Genomic DNA, 19,487 nt, shown 5'->3' on the forward strand with positions numbered 1-19,487 from the left:
TCATTAATTCTGTGGTATGAGGGGTCTCTGAATTTAAGTATAAGTGGTCACTGGAATGATAATTGATCAATATGTGATGTGAGCAGGGATAAAACCTATCAAGAGAGCATAGATGTAAAATGATGATAAACACAAGTTACCCATTTTCAAATTTAGAAATCACATTAACTGCACCTTGGACATTATTCAACTTTGATATCATGCACACTGATTAAACCATTCTCTTTGAAGAGCCTTACTTTCATCTTTCTCTTTTAAGATGTTTTTGTTCAGTAGGACGAAAAGCATTGTTCAGCTCTGATCCTGGCATGCGATTTGAATCGGAACTAACATATGGGAAAGGGTGACAAAGAATCGAATCCTCCTCTTGTTAACACTGGTGCAAATCAGGAGCAGCTCCATTGAAATCAATGAGGCTGCACTACAATAAGACTGGTCTAAAGGGGAGAAGAATTGAGCCCTGTAGCTCTTTCTTGCACCAGCCCTTTGTTTTTATTGGCTTCATTTATAAATATTTTCATTAATTCATTAAGTAGGGATCCAGCTGTATTTTTTCTGAATAATCTGCTTGGATATTTTATTGACATATCCCTGCAACTTCATCGTGGAGGTAGCATATATAATTGGATGAAGGTTAGTTGTATTAGAGATACAAGATGGGTGAGGTAATATCTTTTATGGGAGTAGCATTGTCACAGCTAAATACAAGGTGGAACAGATTGTTTAGCCTAAGAGGTTAACATGTTGTAAGAGAGCATTCAAGGTGAAGTGGACAGTTAATATCCTTGCTGTCATAGGACAAGGGAGGTTTAGTGGATTATAGATTGTTGTAATGAGCCATAATCCAGTGTCTTTATTAAATCCATGATTTTTAGTGTCTAACGAAGTTATGAATTTAAGCTTGTCTTTTGAAGGTGTTGTGCAGGTTTCCTTTGAGGAAGAGAACTGAGAGGCTAAATATAGAGCAATTGTTTTGTGAAAAGTGTTCACCTGTGTGTGATACGGTGTTTTTGTCTTTTATCGTTTTTCTGTGTGAGTTCATTCAAGAGCGTAGTGATTGTCTGATGTTACCCATATGGTTGTTATTGGGGGCATTTAGTGCAATGGATCATGTACACCACATGTTGTGAGAGGCATGTGTAGGACCTATGGATTGTGAAAGGTGTGTTGTGGGGGATATTGGTCATCATAGCAGTGGAGAGATATCTGCAGGTTTTCCACCTGTTTTTATGGCAGGGTCTAGTGCCGCTTTGAGTTTGGTGTGTCCTGGTCTGTGGGGAGCTTGCCTCTGAAGATGAGGTTGGTGAAATTGGGGGGCTGTTTGAAGGTCAGAAAAGGGGGTTTGGGAAAGATTTCTTCCATGATGTGGTCCCCATCAATTATGGATTGTAAATGTGTAAAGACACCCCATATGGATTTTGGTGTGGGGTGATAGGTGACAACTAGAAGTGTGCAGTTGGCATTTCTCCCCTACCCCCCTATTTTGAAGCAGTTTCTCTTGGGGTATTTGGGTGGCCTGTTCCATGATGTATCCTTGTTTGATGAAGGTGGTTTCAAGTGTGTTAAGGTGTGTTCCCCTCAGAACATATTCTCGAATCAAATTACAGGCTTAACCTTTCTAACTATGGCCAAAGTCAAGAATTAGTAATGGATCAAAATGTCCCCCGTGTGAATTCTTTGTCCCAGTGCTGTAGCTGCTATGTTACTTAAAAGATGCATGCAATATAACTTGTGGCTTTGGAAACTTCTTTAGAGATGGGCCAGAGTTAGAATACAAGGATACCCATAGATATTCTCCAAATATTCAGAGGTGACCCCGGAGGTCCAGATTTAGTGTTCAGTGCACAAACTCATTACCTTAAAACATGGTGAGGGCCAAGAATAATAATGTTCTCAGCATTAAGTATGACAGTTCTTGGATGCTGAAGGACAATATCAAGCTTAGTATGTGAGATGAAAACTAAAGTTTGTTTCCTGAACTTGCCCAGCTTTATCTGGTACACCCACATCTTCACCTCAAGTAAGGAACATACACATCATGTGGCATATAGTACAGGAGGCTCAGCCTTGCTACACCTACAGCTGTACAGATAGACCCATGTCTTCAAAATTGGATGCTGAACTTTAGGTCCCCAATCATGAAAAGTTTGGCCTGAGCACACATGCTTTTCAGTCAGCACTGGCCAGCAGCAGCCAGATTTGTTGCAGTGGAGACTGAAAGAGATGGGAACCTCCAAAGTTGTTGGCTGCATAGAACGCCCACTGTCGGTCCTTCTAACCTTCTCTAACAGGGTAAAAGAGTGTTTGGGATGAGGGATCAAAGTCACTGGACAAAGCTCAATTCCCCTGTAAATAATATATTCTTTCTACAACGGACACTGCGTATACTACAGCCATGGAGAACACCTTAGCAATACTGGGTATGATTTTCTATTGCATTGGATCCTTTACGTCAGTGCAAAGTGGGTACATAATTATTCTCACTTTACACTGGTGCAAATTATGACACAAGGCAGTAGAGAATATTGTATCAGCTTTGCTGCACTGGGTGCATGGCAGTGTTGAGTGTCCCTGAACTTGTACATCTTGTTGAGTGGACCTCTCAATGCTGCTTCACGATCAGGGATATGAAGAGCCTTCTCAAATGGTCTTACACTATGTAAAGCCATAAATAAAGCCAGATCAAAGGCATATGGAGGAAGTAGGGGGGACTAGAGCTCTTTGTAATTTTTCCAACAGAATGGTTGTCTGTTGGAAAACGCTGATTGGATTAAATCAAAACATTCTGCAGGAATTTTCAACAGAAAATTATCAAAATGATTAATTTTGACTACAACATAATATAATTGAGTTGCTAAAGTGGAAATGAAACATTTTTGATAAGGTCAAAACAAAATGATGTTTTGATATTTTTAAATGAAACTTCGAATTTTTGTTTTGATTTAGATGTTAGTCTTTTGGAAATTCTGGAATTTCCCATGGAATGAGAATTCCAGGTTCCAATCCACCGTAGGTCAGTGGATGTTGTTTTATTTTCAATTCTTATTCATTTTCCATATACTCTGAGGCGAATCAGATACCTTCATATACAACATGTTACCTTCTTTGCACTATAAAATTACCAGCATCAATAAAAAGCGGAAAAGACAGATGGCCATTAAAAACATTATAAATAAAATATATTATTGAAACTCCCCAGTCTAGATTCTTAGTGCATTTTCTGGAGAGAGCATTTTATTTTTTTCCAAATGTCCCCAGGTACAAAGATTTATTAGAAAACTTCCATTTCTAATCTGAAATTACTTCTGGAAAAGAATGATTTATTTGGTTTAATTGTGGCAGCCTGAAAGATTTAGTGGAAAACAAAACAAACCCTACCATAAATAACTGTACCATGCTCTCCCCAGCCTGCCTCCAACTGTAATCTTTGAAATTAACTTCTTTTTACTGGTGAGACAGAAGGGTTCTGAGGCTAGACCATGGAGTTGTCAAAAGCCCCGAATGAAGGGATGCTGCTGCTCCAGAAGAAGGCCAGGCACTGAACTGTAACTTAGAGCAAATCCTGTACATGGTGCAGTTTATTTCCCACTGTATACTGGCTCAGCTTTGCTGTGTTGGCATATGGAGGGTGGACCATGGGTGAGGGAACCTTGTGCAGGAGTGGGATCAGCAGCTTTATGGCAGCTGGCCTCTCTGCTACACACGGTCTGGTGACAGAGGTAGCCTGCCCAAGGTTATGCCTGCTTACTCACCTGCACATAAGGTAGGTCATGTTCAAACACATCGTGCTGCATCTCCGCCGCCCCTCCTTGCTTCCCCACCTATTTTTGGTATCCTCTTTATGTCCCCTTTAAAATACGACTAAGAGTTACACTCCTGTTCTCCAACTGCCTGAAGTTTTTACTCTGCTTTCACCACCACTTTGGTTTTGTCTTGTTTGGACTTCTGAATAGCCTTATTGATCTGAATGTCACTGGGAATTCTCCATCAGTTATATAATTGAGGAGTCAGGTGATCAAGGACCTTTCCACTGTAATTGCAGGAGGAGATGATTGAGTTGCGGAAAACTGAGGTTCAGATAATGAAGAATTGTAGAGCCCTTCTGTCCAGTGAGGTCATTACTAGGTTTGCAAAGAATTTGCTTTCATATGAAGGTCACCTTAATATGAAAGTGTTCAGTGGAGTTAAGAGAATGTAATCACTAGTCACCGGGCAGAAAACGTTAGTAGAGCCCCATTTTTACTGTGCAGCGAATATCTCTGTAGTAGAAGGTAACAGAAGAAAAGTTGGGCTTACCAGAAAAGTCATAAATCTACTGACAGCATGAATTCTAACATGAACTTCTGTAGTTAAACCACCACATTTATAATTCATCTCCAGCACTTCGACAAAGACAACAGTGGCTGAATTCACTGAACACTGCACACTTCTTTCAGCGGCAAGTAGAATATGTACTTGGGGAGTCCCCGCATCGTAAGTTTAAGTAGCAAAGAAGATGGTAAGGCCTGGCTTAGGCGAACAGAGTACAGGTCTGTCTGAAGGCTGCGGGTATGTACCCGAGGACATACCCTACATAGCTCTCCAATCACCCAGGCTGTGCCTCGCTGTCTGCACTGCTGTTGTTAGCTGTGTCGTGTCCCGTGGCCTGCCAGCTGCTGCAGCCTTTCCTCACCATAGGAAAAGGCTGGGGCACAGGGGAAAGGTTCTGCCAGCTCCCTGTGACTAGAGCAGGGGTGGGCAGACGTTTTGGCCCGAGGGCCACATCTGGGAACAGAAATTGTATGGCAGGCCGTGAACGCTCAGAAAATTGGGGTTGGGGTACGGGAGAGGGTGAGGGCTCCTGGGTGGGGCCAGAAATGAGGAGTTCAGGGTTCGGGAGGGAGCTCTGAGCTGGGGCGGGGGAGTGGGGTGCGAGTTCTGGCTGGGGGGGGGACTGCGGATGAGCGGCTTGGGGTGCCAGTTCCGGCGGGGGAGGAGGGTGCTTCCAGCGGAAGCTCCAGGGCCGGCTTAAAATGGCTGGCAGGCCGGATCTGGCCCATGGGCTGTAGTTTGCTCACCCCTGGAGACTAGACCCTCTCCTTGCCAGAGGGAAAACTGCTGGAGCCTTCCCTGTCTCAGGAATAGATTCTAGCAGCTCCTCACCGCTGGTGCCTTTTCCCGCTGTAGGTAAGGACTCCTGCTGCTTGAGCCTTTCTCCACCAGAGGGAAAGACTCTGGCATCAGCGAAAGGCTCCAGCAGTGGGCAAGGACTCCAGCAACTCCCCTCTACCGGAGCCTTTCACTGCTCCGTGTAGCTACACCCTGCAGCGTGGATGCAGCCTTTTCACTGCAGTGTATAGCTACACATACGCTGCATGCCGCCAAAAGTGGTGTAGGTGTAGCCTGCGTGGGAAGTTTTGATTCAGTGTAGCTGGCTCTGTGTAGTCTTTAAAAAAATAGAGAAAGAGTAAAGAGAAGCTCATTTCCCTTCACTTTGACACAGTAAAGAGAGATGGTAATGAGTGAGAGCCGGAAAGGGCACATTCGAGTTAGATTGGGTTTTGTCAACAGACTCTCTATGCTCCTTTTCACAAGACATGCTGCCAGTATAGCAATTTACATGTTATAAGGAATATTATTTTGAAGAGAAAGAAATCCGTGGCTGCTGAGGGTTGGGGAATAGAAAATGCCCGGGGGAAAAGTAACTTAATAATGAAAAACCTTAAATCAAAGGTACATTATAGTCTTTACAAGACAGTCTGTTGCCTTGGGCCAAAGTTAGTGGAAGTGAATCCGGGGCCCAAGGGGTAAAATTTGCTGATTGAAAAGGAAACATGGGGATGGTTGAAATTGGTCTTTGAAGTGGGCAGGCTTATGATGGAGGAGTGTATAGAATAATAATGCGTGATCAGTTTAGGGCCCGATCATACAAGGCGCTGGATGGGCACTCAGCAGCTCCCATGATAGGGTCCTTAATGAGGCAACTGATGGAGTTAACTGAACCATGTGGAGATTTACTTAAAGGTGCTGTGGTGGGTGAGAAGGCTGTCGAACTTCAATCATTTTTGCCAACAAATGATTGTGCCCACAATTAATTGCCCCCACAAAATTGATTCCAAAAAAAGAAAGAAGCCCAAGTCCTTATACGCGTCAGAACCAAATGCCAGGTGACTTTGAGGCATTCCCATAACAAATCAATCCCTGCTTAGCTGTTTTAAGGATGTTGTCCTAAATGTGGAATTTAATGCCCTGAGTTAGGCACCCAAGTTTGAAAATTGGGAAGTAAATTTATAAAAGAAAGTTTTCCATATCTAAATAATCCCCTTTTGTGAAGGGAAGGAAAATAGCTGTAAATGAAGACAGAGGTCATATTTCCCAAACAATTATAGCCTTGAAGATTGCCGACTGAATCTGTCATTTTACTAAGAACTGTACATAAACAGTTTCTGTGGGAAATCAGAAGAAGATGCAAATTAATAAATGATGGCCAACCATTATCTCTTTGACATTAATGAGAGTCATGGGTAAATAATCTTGAGTCAAATTACCATCGGTCTTTGAAATGCCTGTGAGCAGGATCTTAAACGTCGTTTATATCCAGCAAATATTTTCATTTTTGTGAGCGTGGATTGAATACTCATGGCAAAAAACTGGAGTGATCTCATGGGAGGGAAAATAGGCCTTTCCTCATTGTCCATAAACGGTGGTACAGTGGAGCTCCGGTTTTTGTGGATGATTGTACTCCAACTCATGCAGGTTTGTTGTGCAGCTACTGTAATTTTGAGATGTTCAGGTTTATGGACTCCTCCATGGGTTTGTAAAATAGGGCGTAAGGGCTTTCTATCACCAATTCACACTAAAGGAATAGGAATAGGAGGATGAGGGAAAGGAAAGAGAGGAGTTTCTTTGGAAAACAATGAAGAATAGCTGTCTCCTTATTCAGCTTTCTGAACAGCAGTTTTTTAAAACTGTACAGGAAATATTATGGGCTGTCCATTTAACTGGACACTTGTAGTGGGGGAGGGGCCATATGTTTTCATGGCTGTGAATTCTTTTTCATTACCAATAATAAGTAGCGTTGGGAGTTCCTTTCCCAGTTGTGTTTTGAAAATATTACCCTTGCAGTCTCAGTCCACTTCCAGGCAGGGGTGAAAGTAACTTTAAAGGACTTACCGGTACTCCAGAGCACTTAGGAGGGGGCAGGGCCTCTACCGGAAGAGGCGGGACCTTTACATCCCCAGGCCCTTTAAATCAAGATTTAAAGGGCCCCGGGCTGGGACTGTGGTAGCAGCAGCTGGGCACCCTGGGCCCTTTAAATCGCCACCGGAGCCCTGGGGTAGCCATGGCAGCTGGGGGCTCCTGTGGCGATTTAAAGGGCCAGGGGCTCCCAGCCGCCGCTACCGCAGCCGAGTCCCGGGCCCTTTAAATTGCTGCCGCAACCCCCGGGGCTCCAGCAGCAGGGCTTGGGCGGCGATTTAAAGTGTCCGGGGGTACGGTTGCTGCTACCGCCCCATGTCCTTTAAATCGTCCCTGGAGCCTGCCGGAGCCCTGGGGTAGCGGCGGCAGGGCTCTGGCAGCTATTTAAAGGGCCCGGGGTGGTGACGGTGGCCGGAGCCCTGGGCCCTTTAAATCGTCGCCCGAGCCCCACCGCCGCTTCCCCAGGGCTCTGGCAGCAGGGATCTTGCAGCAATTTAAAGGGCCCGGGGTGCAGCTGGGAGCCCCAGGCCCTTTAAATTGCCCCCGGGGAAGCCGATCCGCCCTGCTACGGTGCACGGGCTCTTGCCAGTACGCTGTACCGGGGCGTACCGGCTTACTTTCACCTCTGCTTCCAGGTGAACATCACAAAAGGCCCCCAACACAGCTGTCCTTGTTGTTGGCAATCTCATCAGAGAGGGCTGAATGAGTCCTAGAGATTGTGACCTACTCTTGTGGTCTCTCCAGATCACAGAGATGAGGGACTTGGGGGCTTATGATGCCACTGCTTGTGTTTTACCTTCTGAGTGGATAAACAGAGAACTAGGACCTCCGGGTCTGGCAATATGGCACTTTTCAGCAGCACAGTAATTCACAGTACAAAACAAAAGAAGTAAAACTGTCACTCTCTGTGCAGATCTTTTTCAAGTCCCTGGCGTTGTCTATTTGGGATCCATCTGCAGGTTTAAAAGTCAATTGGTATTTCTCCTGTTCTATGCAGAGCTCTTTGTGGCATGGTTCAACAATTGAAAGAAAGAGGTCAGACGACTCTTCCATTTAAGACACAAGCCACTATACATGTGTCAGGGTGGACGGGGGCCTCCTGGCTTGTGCGGAGAGACCTCAGAACCATTCTGCAAACAGCATTAAATGCAGCACCGGCATCACTTCCAGCTCAGAGATGGCACATTGACAGTGGTGTACTGGGAGGGTCTTGTGTAAAATGCTGAGACCTGTAACAATAAGGTCTTTGCTCAATGAACAAAAATGAGATATTTGCTTATGTAGCCAATATCCATCTCAAATGCTGATATTTATAAATAATCTGTTTGGTTGCCGGTGCCCAAGAAGAGACTCATTTTGTGAGCCATTTGGCTGAGAGAACGGGAATGCAAAGCTGAGCATTTCTGACACTTAAACTGGGAAAGAGACAATCTGTCACCCTTGCTGAAGCTCTTTGGACTAAGTTGTCAAACAGCGAAGAAGAAGAAGAGATAATAGTGATTGGCAGGCGATAGGATCAGCCCTGAAATGATCACAGATGGAATGGACTGGTTAAGCCGCAGGGAGCAGGAGATAGAACAGCTGGGAGAAGAATGCCAGGCTGGGAACAGCAGGTGAGTTTTAGGGAGAAGAGAGGAAGAAGCTGGTAAGGCTGAGAAGAATTGGAAATGGCCGAGGGTGCATTAGTGAGGTCCAAAGTGCAGGACATTCAGGAACCATACGACAGCTCTGATGCATGTTGGGCTGTAAGTTGTCGAGGAAGAATGTTCCTCTCTTAGTAGAGAACTTTATTGCCTATCATGGTTTTCACCCATGTAATGTTGCATCATCTTTGCACCGATGCTTGCAATGAGCATTGATATGCTGGGAGCAAACACAGATTTACACTTCTCTCTTGTTACCTCTTTGTTGACAAGCCCTCCCTTGCTTGCTATTTTTCTCAGCACAGATGTATATGTTTGGTCTCTTGAGGTGTAAAAAACAACACGTTGAGGTAGATTAACCAACATTTCCCTCACACCTACTTTAATTGACTGAGCAATCAATACTACTGTGACCTGTGTGCAGTGGTCCACAGAGCCAGTATAAATTTGCACTGTACCCTTTGGGAATTAAACATATTTTTGTGGCAGTTCATCAATGGGTGTTTTATTTTTTTAAGCTTATTTCAGATGCAGGGAACTAAAGAGAAGTTATTCCTGATCAGCTGAAAATAAAGGGGAAAATGTGCACCATTTAAAATCACTGCTCACTGAATTATTCTGCATTATTTTATTCACCAATTGAGGGCCAGATTCTGCTATCATTGAGAGACAAGGAGTCCACTTGATTTGAGTGGAAGCAGGTTCAGGCCTGGAATTACATTCTGGGTGAAATCCTGACCCCGGTTAAATTGATGGGAGTTTTGCCATTGACTTCAGTGGGCTCCAGATTACATCCTCTGTGTCAACAAGGGGACCAGTCCTGTTCCTGTTGAAATCAGTGGAAAACACCCATTTACTTTTCAACAGAGGCAGAGACAGACCCAAGGTGTCCAGGATGCTACAAAGAGAATTGCTAAAACTAGACTTGTAGATTGCCAATTCTAATGGGAATGACATAAAATGATGTAAAAGAAGTAACTACTGTTCCAAACACTTTTGACAGCTGGCTTTCACAGTCATATTCTCCTGAAGAACGCTGAAACTCAAGACAGTGCAGGGTTCATAAAATTATAAGCTACTCTATATGCTCTGTACGTTCCCTCCAGACCAGGGTTAAGGCATATTTGCCTGGCAATAGGTGGGTAATGGGAAGTTTGCAGTGTTGCTGTCTGCACTGTTATGCGGATAAACATCCTTAAGGACTGTCAAGATAGCACCTATAACTGGCATTAAATATTTACTGTGACAGATATGGCAACTTCCTGCCATATACTTGGGAGACCTTACTGAATTAAGTTTAAATATCTTTTGGGTCCATAGTATTAACTGAATGGTTTATGTATGATTGTATTCTACTTCCTCAGGGAGGGGTGCCCCAGCTTCTTCAGGAACTAAAAACTGTGGGTGGTGATTAGGACAAATCACCCAGATTGTAATACCCCCACAGAGATATGTGGGAAAGCTCACATATGCTACTTCAAACTGGATTCTCCAGAGACCAAAAGACAAATAAAGGATTTTTGGATTCATTAGCCTGAGTTTAAATTGATTTGGGGACTTCTTTCTGATCCAGGAAATGGACAAGATCTGTGGTCCACCTTTAGGGAACGTTGGACTAACTGAGGCCCCATAAAACTGATGGGTAACCTTTGGTAGGCTATCAGCATGCATATGGGAATGTTCATTGGTTGTTTTTTTTTTGTTTTGTTTTCTCTGTAATGCTTTCACCTGAAGAATACATGTACTTGCTTAGAAGGAGCTGTGTGGTAACTTGTAACTGCTGGCAATTGTACTGTTCATAGTCCTGGGAGAAGGAACAGAGCACAAGCATCTTTTTAGGCAGACTGGCTTGCTGGCGATATTGCCGTAGAAGACAGGACCCTGTGCAACCTTAAAAGCCCTGGTCAGGAGCGAGTAAAACTCACTGCCCAGAAAAGGTGACAGCTGTGAGCTGGAAACCTTTCTGTGGGTGCTGTCAAGGAATGACGGATGGGGAATACAGGGGAAGTTACCCTGAAACTGTGACATTTATTATCATTTTAAAAAATTACTTAGTATTGGCACATTCGGTGCATTTATATGCTAGTAACATGTTCCTGAAGATTACCTGGTAATTATTAGAGTGGCTGGGAATTTTCCATCTAAATGTTTTTTCAATGGAAAATGCAGTTTCCCACAAAATCAGAATTTTCATGGGGAAATTTCAGTTTTGCCATTTCCTCCACCCCCCTATTTTCCACTAGGAAAATCGAACTGAAATGTATTGGGTTGGATCGACCCAAATTAAAATATTTCCGTTTGTGAAACGAATGAAAACATTTAGTTTGGGTCAATTTGACATTATTGTGTGCCCCCATTCTCCTGTATGAGCTGTGTCCCTGGCTGGAGTACATTTCCATGATGCACAGCAGTCTATCCTCTGGTTGAACCATCACAGTGCATCCTGGGAGACGTAGTCCCTCCAGGGAGCCCAGTCCATAAAGGAGAATGGGGGTATGAGATACCTGAACTACAACTCTCATGAGACACTGTGACAGCTCTCACAAACACAGTTCAGTGTCAAAAACAAATGTTTTCATCCAATAATGTTGTCATGTTTCATTTCTATCGAAACTCTCAAAATAAAACATTTTGACATTTCCAAATCCAAATTTTTCAGAACTTTCCATTCTACCAGTTTTTTTTCTTTTTAGATATTTTGACACTTCATCCTGACTTGGGATGAAAACAAATGTGGTACTATCAGAATTTCCCAAGGGATGGAAATTCCAATTTTTGACCAGCTCTAGTAATTGTTAAACTTATTTACTAGGCAACTAAGGATATAAAATTTTGTAGCTTTTAGATCACTTATTTATACTTTAGAACCCAAAGCTGCATTGAAGCCAAGGAAACTAGCTACTGGCAAACATAAGGGATATAGGACTGCTGCCCATCTTACAATGATAGAAATAATCGGATAGTGATTACATAGCAGTTAACGTGGTCAACAGTTGCAGTGTAATTACAAATGTATTACATGGCTATTTATAACCTATCAAATATATTGAAACCATCTGCAGGGCCTGAGGCTAGCTAGCAGGCAGGGATTTCCCAAGTAGAATTTGTTTCACAGAGAGTTGTGATTCATTCTGGATCAGTATATGCAACAAAAAATAATGAGGATTGCCGCTAGTTCCCAGTCATATAGGGATTTCCTGTAAATAAATGGACTGCTGAACTGTAGGTAAGAAAGCTCAGGAAGTTTTAAAGGAAAAACAATATCAAACACCACCAAAACAACTCCGTCTGTGAATGGCTTTTCTGAAATGAAATGCACCGAAAGAAACCAATTCAGAGTAACTCATGTACATGGGGAAGTAGCCTTTGAATCTTCATATAACCAGATGTAGATGAAGAGAATTAATTACTTGCTGGACTGGATGTCAGGTCAGGACTATAATAGCTGTCTACTTTTGAACCCGCACAAAGAAAATTAAAAAATGCCTATTTCACCTGATAGTTCTTTCCTTCATCCCAGAGGAATTTGGGACTTAATAGAATTGCCATGTGCTGCCTAATAGCTAAAATGAGAAGGTGCAGATGTTAAACACAATCAGAGAGTGGAAATTAATTAAAAACAAAACCCCTTGCATGCTCAAATAACTCTGAGAAGTGAGTACTGTACCCTTTAGCACTTGTAGAACATAAATCATCAGCAGGGGAAAAATAGCAGGCTAAACCATCATGAGAAATGTGTTTTAAAAGCAACAAACAGAAGCTGAAGCAAACATTCACAAACCCTGTGACCTCTGGATGATAGAGCACGTTGAAAAGTTTTGACTTTCTGTACAGGTTGCTCTTTGAGACAGATTCATTGGTTTTCTTCTGAAATGGAGATGCTTCTTGGATAAGTCACTACAGAAGCTGCACTTGGAAATGAATCCTAGAATTATACATTGAAATCAGTCAGTAAAATAGATAAATAATGAATATTACCCTAGAGTTCTTTCTGCATTAATACTTCTCTAGTCCTTCCCTCTCTTGACTTACCCTTCTCATGTTGTTTGTTCCCTAGTTCGGTGATTTTGCATTTTTTCCAGGTGAATCTCATTTTTGTTGTTTTCTGCCATTCAGTCTAACCTCTTGTGCACAGTGTTATTTCTCTGTTCTTGGACTGAGTGGCAGAAGAGCGATGCACTTTTCATCCTTAGATCTTAAAGCTCTTTTCAAGGAAGATCCAAGGTCATTATCCCCATTTTATAGAAGGGGAACAAAGGCACAAGTTGGGGCAGTGACTTCCCAATATCACCCGGAAGAACTGAAGTTTCCTGAGTCTCAGTCCAGTGCTGTTACCGCTGGAACACACTGTCATGCATGGTTCAGGGGTTAACTGCACCTCTGGCCTCTACAGATCTGCTCAAGGACACCCCTGAGAGTCTCGGACTCCAGCCATCACCTCTCTGTGGGCAAGAACATGTGTCTCAGCCTGCGGATGAGGAATTTAAGCTTTCAGTCCCCATGCAATCCACTGTACTGATCCCAGAAGGTCTGTCCCCGTCTCAGGGGAGATGAGGGTTACCAGTGACCAGACAGCTTTCATAAAGCACAACACATTTATTTTAGGCCAAAGGCATTACAGAAAGGACATTTAAGACAGCTAACAGCCTCCATGCACGCGAAGGTTACCAGGTGTCACCCATTTTCCACATGGAGGCCCTGGCAGATGCCAGTCTTCAAACCCTTCCGGCAGTGTTTTTCCCTCTCGGTTACAATCTCATGTCAATTGTTGAATCAAAAAGAAGGTTCAGTCAGCCAGTTCCGGCTGACCCTTCTGCTACTGGCTCTTTCCTTGTCTCGGCCACTTGAACCTGGTCTGAATTCAGCGAATTCAGTGCAATTAATTGCAATTCAGTGGCACTTCTCTGGAGTTCTTTACCTGCCCCAGGATCTGCATAATTACCCCCGCACTGATTTTAGTTCTTGGCGGAAGCTTGGTGACCCTCCCCCATAAACCTAGAATACTATCCCTCGCTCACAATGATACATATAACATTTATAGATACAAAAGTGTATGACTAATCCCTGAGCCTATAGCATCTGGCCCATTTCAATATAATAGTCTTTTGAAGTGTCCATGTTTCTAAGCTCTCGCATGTATCTCACACACGGTCACCCAATATTAAAATCCCCAGAGACTTAATCTACCACCTTCTCTTCATGTGTAGTTCTATTTGTGTTTTCTGTGTTTGGGAGTAGACTACATATGTTGGACTGGAGGGCGACAGCGGTACAAAGAGATGCCAAATAATATACATAGGAGTGGGAATATACTAAATCCCTAGTGGAAACCAGTAGAACTTGAACAGACCTGTCGCTTGCTACTGTATGGCCAGCCCCTGCACAGGGCTGCTTGGAACTAGCGCACCCCCACCGGTCGCTTCTCCAGAAGAATTGGGTAAGAGGCTTCACCCTTCTGGAGCAGTGTCCATCTGTGCTGCCCTCTGGTCACAATCTGGCCGTTATTCTTCTATGCTATTATTATGACTATGTTTATTATGGTTGTGCCTGGGGCCTAGCCAAAATTGGGGCTACACTGTGGTAGGCACTGTACAAACCCAGCGTAGTAGAGAGTAGAGCTGAGCAAATAATGGAATTTTCAATTTGAGCATCAAACTAAAAACTCTGAAAAAAGTGTGGTTCAAATTGAATCAAACTGAAATTTTTTGCTGAAACAAATTTGTTTTGAATCAATTCAAACATTTTGGGTTGATTTGAATGAAAATTTTTGGTTTTATTTATTTATTTAGTGTCAATTAAAACATTTTGGTTTTAAAATAATTTGTGTTTTGTGTTTTGGTTTGGATTTTTTACTTATTTTTTTGTCTTTTCTTTTTAATCTGGCCAAATTTGAAGTCAACGTCAACATTTTGAAATTTTCAGAACACAACATTTCAAAATGAAAAAGTCAAAACAAAACATTTTGAAATGGTTGAAACTAAATGTTTTGACTTCTTTGAAATTTTGTTCTTGTTTTTTTCTGTATGGAGATTATTAATTGAATTGGGCCCAAATTTGCAGAGAGCTTTGTGGCATGGAAAGATGCATTTTCCAACCAAAAAAAACTATTTGTTGAACTTTTTTTGCCGTGCTCTAATAAAAAACAGTCCCTGCCCCCAAAGGGCCTGTAGTCTAAATCAGTCATTTTCAGCCGGTGGTCTGCGACCTCAGGGAGTCTGCAGACTGTGCCTAAGATTTCCAAAGGGGTCTGGCACTTCAATTTTAAATTTTTTAGGGTTCTGCACATGAAAAAAAGTTGAAAACCACTCGTCTAAATAAAGGAGTTCTCAAACTTTTCATAGTGGACAGCTTCTTTCCTGAGTGATTGCTTCATGGGCACCTCCTGTCCCACTTGTGATCCAGCAGCATCAGTCGTCATTGCAACCACCATGATCACTTGGAAAAGTGATATTAGGAAAATACTGATGTATTTTTAGCTTCTGCTAATGACATTTAACGGCTGGTAACAAAAAGGGGGAGCCAGAACCATATGATCCACAGGTTCAGAGACCACAGTTTGGGACCTGTGGTTTTGTACCCGTTAGCTAATAGAGTTGGCTTGACTATACCTGAAAAGGAACCAGAGCCGTGTGACCTTTAAGTTAGGTGATGTGTCGAACAGTAGCACGGAGTCTGTTGGAGAGCAGAATCAAAGAGTGCTACAAAGAAAAAAATGTTTAAGAGGTGGAGTTACATACAAGTATACAAAGGAGGCGCTTGCTGAGGTAGTAGCTGCTTTGTGGACTTTGAGTACAACCTATTCATAGCTCCTCAAATAGATTTACACTAGGAAGTGCTGTTTATAGACATGAGTGCAAATAGGTACATTTGGGGTCAGAAGTTGATATTTCAGACTTGGTTAACAGTTTATTTTTCTGAAGGCTGTGGAACAGGGCTTGAACTGAAGTTTATGTCAGGATTCTGACCCTGATCCAGCAAAGCACTTAAGCATATGAGTACTCCCAATGAAATCAATGAAACCTGCCATATGTTGGGATTAAGAAATCCTACATTGAAGTCAATATATAAATATAGATTATTCACACATTTAAGTGCTTTCGCATTGCAGCTTGTAAAGTTTTCTGAAGTTAACGCCTGATATTTTCCTTTAAAAAACATTTTTAGTTCCCTACCATATTTGTAGTTCTGATTGCTTCTTTTTAAGACGTCAAAAGATTATTTTTTAAATGGATGGATTCCACTGCAATATTTATTGCGCTTCAGCTTTCAGCCCGACATATGAAAATAGCTATCACTCGAGATGGTAGTGGCTAATGGGATTCATTGCTACTCCACAGGCATTATGTACTGAAACTTCCAGCTGTTCTTGATTTGAACAGACTCGTCATCGCTTTACATTATTGTGATTCCAGTGCAAGGAGTGAAGGTGGATACAAGGTAGCACCTATCTTTCACTTATGTATAAAGAGGCCATAGTTAATGCCGGTAGGAACTGAAAATATAGTTGCTATGGGTCTGATCCAGTGCCCACTGAAATTAACGGGAACCTTTCCTTTGACGTCAGTGGGTTTTGGATCAGGCCTTACATGGGTGACCTATAAAAGCCGATTTAAAAACCAACGAAGCAAACATGGAATTATTCTGTAGTATAAGATAGCATATTTATAGTGAAATGATAAATGCACAATAGATTTTGTCAAAGCAACAGTGGTGTATGTGTGAACTTTGATTTATTGTGATTTAGAAGCTGTCTTTGGGCTTTAAAAGAATTATTAGAAAATAATTAAGTCACTGCAGCATGCCACTATGAACTAGGATATCATCAGCTCTTCCTTGGATGGAAAATCCATTATTATGGTAACTGATTCCCTGCAAAGCACTAGTATTCCCACCAGCCAGATGGGGAACTGAGGCACAAGAAAGTAAGACACTTGCCCAAGGTTACTCAGGGAGTCTGTGGTGAAGGAGGGAATGGAATATTGATCTCCTGAGCCCTAGGCTAGTGCCCAAGCCAGCTTGGGCTGGTTGAAAATTTTCTGATGAAACTGTTTTATGGCAGAAAATTGAATTTTGAATTGAAAACCAAACACCTGAAAATGAAAATTTAATTTTTCAGCTGAAACCAAAATATCTTGAATCAGACATGCTGCCATGATACCTCATAGGAGTTGTTGTTTGGTGCCCTTGGTCCACATTATCCTCTGTGGACTGGGCTCCCCAACTGGTTTTCATCTGCCATGATGCACTGGGGTCACGGAACTCACATGGTATACAACCTCTCCGCCCCGGGGGAATCATGGTGGATCATGGGAAATGTAGTCTGACCAGAGAGTCCAGTCTCTGGGAGAATGGGAGCATGAGGCCCTGCAACAGTATTTTACAAATATTTTGTTTTTCAGTTTTTAGTGAAGATGAAATTTTCTGCAGGGAAAAGAGCCCTATTTTCCAACCAGCCCCCAGCCCCCTTTTTATCTGTTTAAGTATATACTTTTTATTAACTTTGTAAAAGCAAAGGCCACAGAGGCACCAGCCATGCAATATGATCAGTAAGTTCTGCAGGAGACAGTTATACTACAAAAAAAAATCTCTGCAGATAAGTGGCTCATTGCACATCCCCAGCTCCTTGGGCAAAGGGGAGCAAAGTGGATGGAGATTGGGCAGTGAAAGCAGATGAGGGGAACTCACCTCTAAGACATGTTCCTACTTTCCCAGTAATCTTCAGAAACCTACCTTGTGCAGTTGGAAGTAGCATGTTGCCATCCACCTTGGAATGCTCCCTCTGGGACCCCTGTGGCTGAATATAGTATGGGTACTAGCAATATTGACTTCTGCTCCATGCCTCTTATTATGGGAGTGGGCACTGGGCTCCTCTGGGGTTCCCTGAGTCATCATCATGTCTGCTGGTGAGCACCCAGGAGATGACGGCTAGCAGTCGTACTGCACCGTCTGCTGCCATTCTACCCCTTACTCCCCCCTCCTTCTGTGAAAGCAATGGCCAACAATCGTTTCATGCCTTTTGGAGGGGGGGAGATAGCTCAGTGGTTTGAGCATTGGCCTGCTAAACCCAGGGTTGTGAGTTCAATCCTTGAGGGGGCCATTTAGGGATATGGGGCAAAAATTGGGGATTGGTCCTGCTTTGAGCAGGGGGTTGGACTAGATGACCTCCTGAGGTCCCTTCCAACCCTAATATTCTAAAACATTTTTGGGGGGAGGGATAGCTCAGTGGTTTGAGCATTGGCCTGCTAAACCCAGGGTTGTGAGTTCAATCCCTGAGGGGGCCATCTGAGGGGGGGAAAAATTGGGAATTGTGCCTGCTTTGAGCAGGGGATTGGACCAGATGATCTCCTGAGGTCCCTTCCAACTCTGATATTCTATGATCCCCCTTCAGGAGAATATTTATCAGAAAATCTGTGGTTCACTTGACAGAGTTTCCCAGAGTCCTCTGACTTCTTGTAGGTTTTACTACTGAAAGGTACATTATGGCCCTGGGTAAACTGAAAATGATCAGTCAACATCCTTGTAAACAATGCACAAGTAAGATAAACATAACTGATGACATGTTAAATAAGGAATGTGTTCGTATCCTAGCAGAGATTATAAAGAGCTGACTGATGTGAGATTACTGAACCTGTTAATAGCTGATTATCTCCCTGAAAGGTGTTTAATAAAACATCCTATGTTTTCTTTCCAAATGCATGTCGAAAAGATAAACCTATTTAACAAAACAAAACAAACCCCACAACCCCAAATCCCTTAAAGTAGGAAGGCTTCCCAGCTGGCTGAGACTCCAGAATTGACATGAACCAAAATGTCCTGCATTTTAAGCAGCCATGACCACTTCACCTGAGGAATTTGATGGCGAAACTTCAATGTTAAGAAAGCCCTGAAGTACGTCAAACTTGGATAACCATCAGTGCCCTCAACACATTGGCAGAACATGGACACTCCAGGATAGGGAATGACTGAGCAGTATGGAGTTTAAAGCGGCTATGAAAGGCTTGAGGTGTGAATGTCAGATTCAAAACAAAAACAATATCAGATGTCAAACTGAGCCAGGGTTGGGAAGAATGATGGATGATTTCTCTGGTTCTCACAGCATTTTTATAGATCTGTGGCTGCTTATAGCAGTAAAACAGTTATAAATTAGAGGAATGCCATGAAAAGTAGTGGGGGGTGGAAATTGCCTGGAGGTGGTTTAAAAGGTATACATCATGATTTATCAGACAAGAAAGAAAATAAGTATTTAGGGCTTCATTTGGGAGATAAGAGTCTTCTATGAGAGAGACTCAACTTCCAAAAGCAGTTTTTTGGGCCAAACATGTTACTGGCTGTAGGTGAAAATCTCCTATTTAGATTGGTGTGACTTCGTTTAATAGTGGAGAGACGTTGTCCTGATGTGGTGATGTGGGTGACCTCATTAGAGGTTCATACTTAGGTTATATGAATCTGCATGTAGCAGGGGAGTGTGCCTAGGTTCTCTTACCCTGCAACAAGGTCATGGTTTTATTACCCTCCTTGTATGATGGACAAAACTTATCTGTCCTACAAGTGTGCTGACAGGCTTAATTCGTTACTTTTTCTGAAAAGCATTCTGAGTCTATTTGATGAAATAGTCTATAGTATCCCAGGGTTGGTGTGATGATTATAATTGTAGAAACATAGGAATAA

At 42.7% G+C, this 19,487-nt stretch overlaps 1 protein-coding gene across 2 annotated transcripts in view; it reads left to right on the top strand.

The window, feature by feature from the left end:
- CALN1 (calneuron 1) overlaps nt 1–19,487 on the top strand; it is a 155,334-nt gene that overhangs the window by 39,575 nt on the left and 96,272 nt on the right. The window lies entirely within an intron of this gene.

This window comes from Eretmochelys imbricata, chromosome 17 (genome assembly GCF_965152235.1).
Source record: "Eretmochelys imbricata isolate rEreImb1 chromosome 17, rEreImb1.hap1, whole genome shotgun sequence".
NCBI classification, from domain to species: domain Eukaryota; kingdom Metazoa; phylum Chordata; order Testudines; family Cheloniidae; genus Eretmochelys; species Eretmochelys imbricata.